The sequence below is a fragment of the Triticum aestivum genome, chromosome 4B (genome assembly GCF_018294505.1).
Source record: "Triticum aestivum cultivar Chinese Spring chromosome 4B, IWGSC CS RefSeq v2.1, whole genome shotgun sequence".
NCBI lineage: Eukaryota > Viridiplantae > Streptophyta > Magnoliopsida > Poales > Poaceae > Triticum > Triticum aestivum.
In genome coordinates, this window is record NC_057804.1 from 658,944,838 (window position 1) to 658,950,953 (window position 6,116).

Consider the following 6,116-nt stretch of genomic DNA (forward strand, 5'->3'; position numbering starts at 1 on the left):
GTAGAAACAAAATAAAACAAATAAAGCAAGACACAAAACAAAAAAGCAAAAAAAGTGTTTTCACATTTGAAAACTAATGGCACTAACAGAAAGTTTATAAGTTTTCTAAATCTAAAAGCAAAAAGAATTAAAAAATAAAGCAAAAAACAAAAGAAAATAAATAATGCAGAAAACAAAATAAAAAAACTAGAAAAAAAAATTAAAATAGCAACAATAAGTAAGGAAAACAAAAAACAAAAAAATGCCTCCGACTGGGCCCCCACGGCCTGAATACGACTAGAAACCCTACCATGGGCCAGGATTCAGGCCCGCAGTAGGCCCAGAAGGCCCATCAGGCAAAGCAGTATCCAGTACGCCAGTAAGCCTGTAGTGGAGAGTAGCTCGAGAGGGGTGCGGCAGTGGGGCTTATAAACCACTATGCGCCCCTCTCAGCTAGCGAGGTGGGACTAAACTTTAGTGCCGCACCGTGCCAGCACACGGCCTTTGGTCCCGGTTGGTGCCACCAACTGGGACTAAAGGTGTGCACGCCGTCACCTCGAGCTCCCCTGCTCACGCATGCCGCCCCGAGCCCCTGCCACGTGCTCGCCGTCGCCGTCGCCCTGCCCCTACCCCGTCCCGCCCCCGCGCACCGGCCCCGCTGTGAGCCGCCGCCCCGGCTCTATTTTTTTATTTTTTTTATTTTTTTGTTCATATATATATAATGTATATGTGTATGTATGTGGCTATATGTTTTTGTTCATATGTGGCTATATGTTTTTTTATTTTTTTTAGTTTAATTTTTTTGTTCATATGTGATATGTATGTGTATATGGCTATAATGTATATGTGTATGTGATGTATATGTGTATGTGTCTATAATGTATATGTGTATGTGGCTAGAATATGCTAAATATATACGTCAAAAATGCTTTTTTTGTTCATAGAAAGTTTTTTGTTCATATATAGATAGTTTTTATATATGACAATGGATATATATTCGATATATATGAGAAATGATGATCCATGGAAAAGGTTTATATATGCAAAAGTTACAATTTTAGAAAAGTTTTATATATCTAGCTAGGAAGGGAAGAAGAAGAAAAAGAATAATGAGAGGAAAAAGGAAATAAGAAGAGGAAAGAAAGAAGAAGAGGAGAGGAAGAAGAGGAGAAATAAATAAGAAGAAGAAAAAAGAAGAAAAGGAAGAGGAGAAGAAGAAAGGAATAGAGGAGAAGAAGAAAAAATAGAAATTTATTTCTATTTTTTCTTCTTCTCCTCTTTTCCTTTCTTCTTCTCCTCTTTTCTTTTCTTCTTTTTTTTCTTCGGTCTTCTCCTCTATTCCTTTCTTCTTCTCCTCTATTCCTTTCTTCTTCTCCTCTTTTTTTCTTCTTTTTTTTCTTCGGTCTTCTCCTCTGTCGTCGTCGATATACCCCCCCTCGGCCCTCTCGCTCGACCAAAACTCTCGAGGACACCCAAACCCTAGAGAAAAAACGATGTTGGTCTCCTACCCCCTCCCGCTGCGCCCCTACCCGACAAACTCTCTTGAGGCCACCCAAATTTACCAAAGTTAAAAGAGCGTTGTCATCGAGGCCACCCCGAACCCTTGAAGCATTGTGTCGAGGCCACCCCAAACCCTTGAAGCGTTGTGTCGAGGCCACCCCAAACCCTTGAAGCGTTGTCTAGGCCACCTCAAACCCTAGAGAAGCAGCGTCGAGGCCACTAACATGATTCCTTATTGTGATTAGCTAGCTAGTTCTACGTTTGCAACTAATATATATCCATTTGTACCATGTTTGAATAATAATTGACATTTTGTAAATATTGGCAGAAACTATGGAGCATTCCCGAGACGAAGCAACAGAAGCGATGTTGGGGGAGATAATCGCGGAAGGAAGTGATGTCGTTGCGTCATTTTTCAACGACACCGTTGGTCAGGAAGGACTGAGTGAAGAAGAGGGCTATGTTCATGATGGCTCCGGCCCATTAATGCCGATACAAGAAGAGGGCTATGTTCATGATGGCTCCGGTGACCCAATGGAGGTACAAGAAGGAGACCATGCTGACTGCTTCGGTGACCGAACCGAGTCCGGCCTGGTATATATATATATATATATTAGTTAAGCCCGTGCTGACTAGTTAATTGATGCATTCATTGTTTTGGTATATGTACACATATTAATTAACTCTCGTCTTTCTTCCTTTTTCTAGCCCTCTGGATCGAGCACAACTTCGGTAAGGAGACGAGGCCCGAAGAAAAAGTTGAGCTCGGATGAAAAGTTTGAGATCACAGCAATCGCGCGCATTTGTTGCTCAGTGCGGGGTTCTTGTTAGGGACAAGATCCCGATCAGCATCCACCAATGGTATAAGCCTAAGGAGGAAGACCCTCAGGTGTCTTATGTCAATGATATGCAGAAAGATGATCTTTGGACTGAGCTGAAGGAAAATTTCACCCTACCGCCAGAGGAGGATCCGGAGAAGCCAGTTAAAGAGCAATTAATCAAGTCTTGTGCTCTTAAGAAGATGGCAGGCCTATTCAGGAGGTGGAGGAAAGAGCTGAAAAAGTTTGTCGACAAAGAAGACACCAGAATTCATCGGCAAATATGAGAAGATCATATATCACTGGCCCGCATTTGTGGCCTACACGACATCGGAAAAGAGTAAGAAGATTTCGGCGACAAACAAGCAAAATGTTGCGAAGAAGAAGTTTCACCATCGCACGAGGTCAAGTGGCTACCTGCAAGCCCGGCCTAAGTGGTCCAAGGCTGAGAATGATCTGCTTGATAAAGGGATCGAACCGGAGACAATGAGATGGCCAGACCGTTGCCGGACTTGGTTCTTCGGGGCTGGCGAAACCTTGGACCCTGTAACGGGGAAGTGCCGTTGGACGGACGAGCAACTGAAAACACCAGTCACAAGGCTTCGGCAGTATATCGATGCAGCGCAGCAAGGGACGTTCGTTCCAGACAGGGAGAAGGACGAGCTCACAATGGCCCTCGGGAATCCTGAGCACCCTGGATGGACACGAGGCACGCCAGGCTCCATTCCGTGGAAGGTTGGTTTTCCGGACACAGGTAGTTACAAAACCCACGAGAGGAGGAAGAAACTGGAGCAGAGCCAACTGCAGGTGCTGCACAAAAGGGTAATGGGGCTAGAGGAACGAGAAGCAGATCGCAACAAACGACCTGCCGAAGCTTCCCCCGAAGCTACCCCACCATCGCAGCGGAGAAGCAGCATGGCTTCCACCAAGCTACTTCAGCCGAAGCATGTCTTGACGGCTCCTGCCAGCTATCCCGTGGATGCTATCACGGAGGCTCAAAATTGCCACCTTATGACGCGACGGATGAATTTGAAGGTCAAGGTGGCTGTTGGCTCTGTTTATCCTACTGAACACGGTGCAACTTTTCACTGCTGGACGATTCCAGAAGGATATGCTAGGGTGATGGTGGATGAAATAATGGAGGGATTTGAGGACCTCCAGCTTGAATACCCTACCGGTGAAGGGGAGACTAGGCTGGGTTCTGCTCTGAAGACTCCATGCCCATGGCGGAAGGAGCTCATCAACCTTCTGAACTGGACGCCTCCGCCTCCTCCTCCTCCTCCGGCGACTCAGGGCACTCCGCCTCCTCCATTGCCTCCTCCTCCGGCGACTGACGATCAGGGCACTGGGCCTCCTTCTCCGGCGCGTGGCGTCACTCCGCCTCCTTCTCCGCCTGTGCCGGCGCGCCCGAGCAGCTAGTAACCTCCTCCTTCTCCGGCGCGTGGTTGCACTCCGCCTCCTTCTCCGCCTGCGCTGGCGCGCCCGAGCAACCAGCAGCCTCCTCCTTCTCCGGCGCGTGGTGGTACTCCGCCTGCGCTGGCGCGCCCGATCAGCCAGCACCTTCCTCCTTCTCCGCCTCGCCAGCAAGGGCGGAAGAGACCCGCCGCCGCCCCGGCTGCTCCGGCGCGTCGTAGTCCTTCTCCTCCGCCTCGTAAGCAAGCACGAAAGAAGACAGGCGCCGTAGCCGCTCCGTCTGCTCCGGCGTCTAGCAGTACAGCTAGCAGAGGCGGGAGGCAATACAGATACGGTCCACCTCTCAAGCCTCTAGAGAAGTTACCGTACGAGAGGACCAAGGAGGAAAATGCGACGATCGTGCGGGCCCACGTGAAGGACTTCTTTGAAGGGGTGAAAGCAAAGAGACATCCACCTCCGGAGGAGAAGGTAGATCCAGTGAAAGCAAAGCGCACTATCGATGCCTTGAGGAAACCACCAAAGTCTCCGCCGAGAACCAACTATGAGCGCATTACTGAACAGACATATCTCGAAGCGGGGCGGTCGGAAAGTACTATCAGTGATAAAAGGTTAAAAAAATGAGCAGCTGGGAAAAAAATTGCCCAGCTCGGCGAACAAGCAAAGCAATCGTGCCCCCCGCTCAATGTGTCTAGCGGTGACATCGTCGCTAATGCTCCGGGGATGGTGGCCGGTTATGGCAATCTTGGAGATTACCTGCCTGGCGATCAACTTCCTGATTTCTTGGAGGTGGACGAACACAAATACGAGTACGGGAAGCCTCTCGTCAAAGATGAAAAATCTCTGACAACTATGATGCGAAGATTCCATAATTGGTACATGAAAACCTGCAGAGAGTCTGAGGGAATGAATACTTTGTATCTGAATATTAAAGAGGAGCACGACCTCGTTGGAAATGATCTGTTGACTGTTCCATTTGATGAGTTCTTCACGTTCTTCAATCAAAAGGCCCTCGATAAACTAACGGTCTTTTGCTATTGTCTGTAAGTACTATTTCTGTCATTAAGTCTCTATATATAGCTCGGCTCTTTCATTGCATGTATTTATAATTAATTATCCTCACTATATTATGCAGATTGAAGATCGTCGAGTGCAAAAAACAAGAAATGTATGATATTGGGTTCATTAACACAAATATCATAGATGAATTTCTGGTTAAAAAGCACCCCGCAGAGGCCGAGGCGAACTTGCTACAATCGTTGATCAAAAATCAAAACAAAGATTTAATACTCTTTCCTTACAACTTCCAGTGAGTGTTACTGTCGTGTGCATATTCGGTTTCCCTTATTACTCGAGCGAGGTTATAGTAATGTAATTGATGAGTTATGCATGCGTGCGCAGATTCCACTATGTTCTTCTGGAGATTAAGCTTGAGCGGGGAGTAGTAAACATCTTAGACTCGAGACGAAAAGATCCCCAAACCTATGCGGACATGACTAAAATGCTCAACAAGTAAGTTCAATCGATCATTTATCGCACCATATCGGCAACTTTTTGTTCATTTCCTGATATCTCAAGTAATAATAATTATTTTCTTTGTCTTGCAGGGTTTGGAAACAGTTCACCGCAGAAGTTTCGGGACTGCCGAAGAAGCTACGATATACATACCCGAAAGTAAGTACTACTAGCTAGCTAGTTGCGCACATCTCTCCCATTGATTCTATAGCTGTACTTTCATCAATGCCATTTATAATGCTTCATTTTCAGTTTGATTGACCTCTATTTCTCGTAAAGTGCTTGTGGCAGGAACAAGGGAATGATTTCTGTGGATACTATGTGTGCGAGTTCATCTACAACGCGACTTTGAAAAATAAGCGGAGCTACTCTAAAAGACAATATGAAGTGCGTAAGCAATAATATTCACAATTTCATTTTATTACACCATCATTTCTATTGAGTTTCATTCATATATGCATTAACCCCCTTCTTCAAATTAGATGTGGCAGATGCAGGATGAACTCCTAGAACAAGATCGCATGAAAGCAATTCAAGAGGAATTGGCGGGATTCTTTTCTTGACCACGTCATCAACAAAGCCGGAGAATATCATGTGGAAATTGATTTCCATTGCTAGGGGATTGTAAGAGATTTTACATATTGTATATGTATGTAGCCAGTAGCGTCGGATAGATAATACGAAAACTTGTTGTTCGACCAATCTCTTGGAGAAGGAGAGGTCGATCGATCACTTCTCTCGGTATGCATGACGAATTTCTGTACTTAATGATTCCCTTCATTTTCTTACTAGCTAGCATGTCAAGGGCCTCTCTATGTACAGTACGTAGCGTCGACCAAGCACGGACATAAGAGACGACACTTCTCTTTATTAATTAGCTAGCTAACACAATAT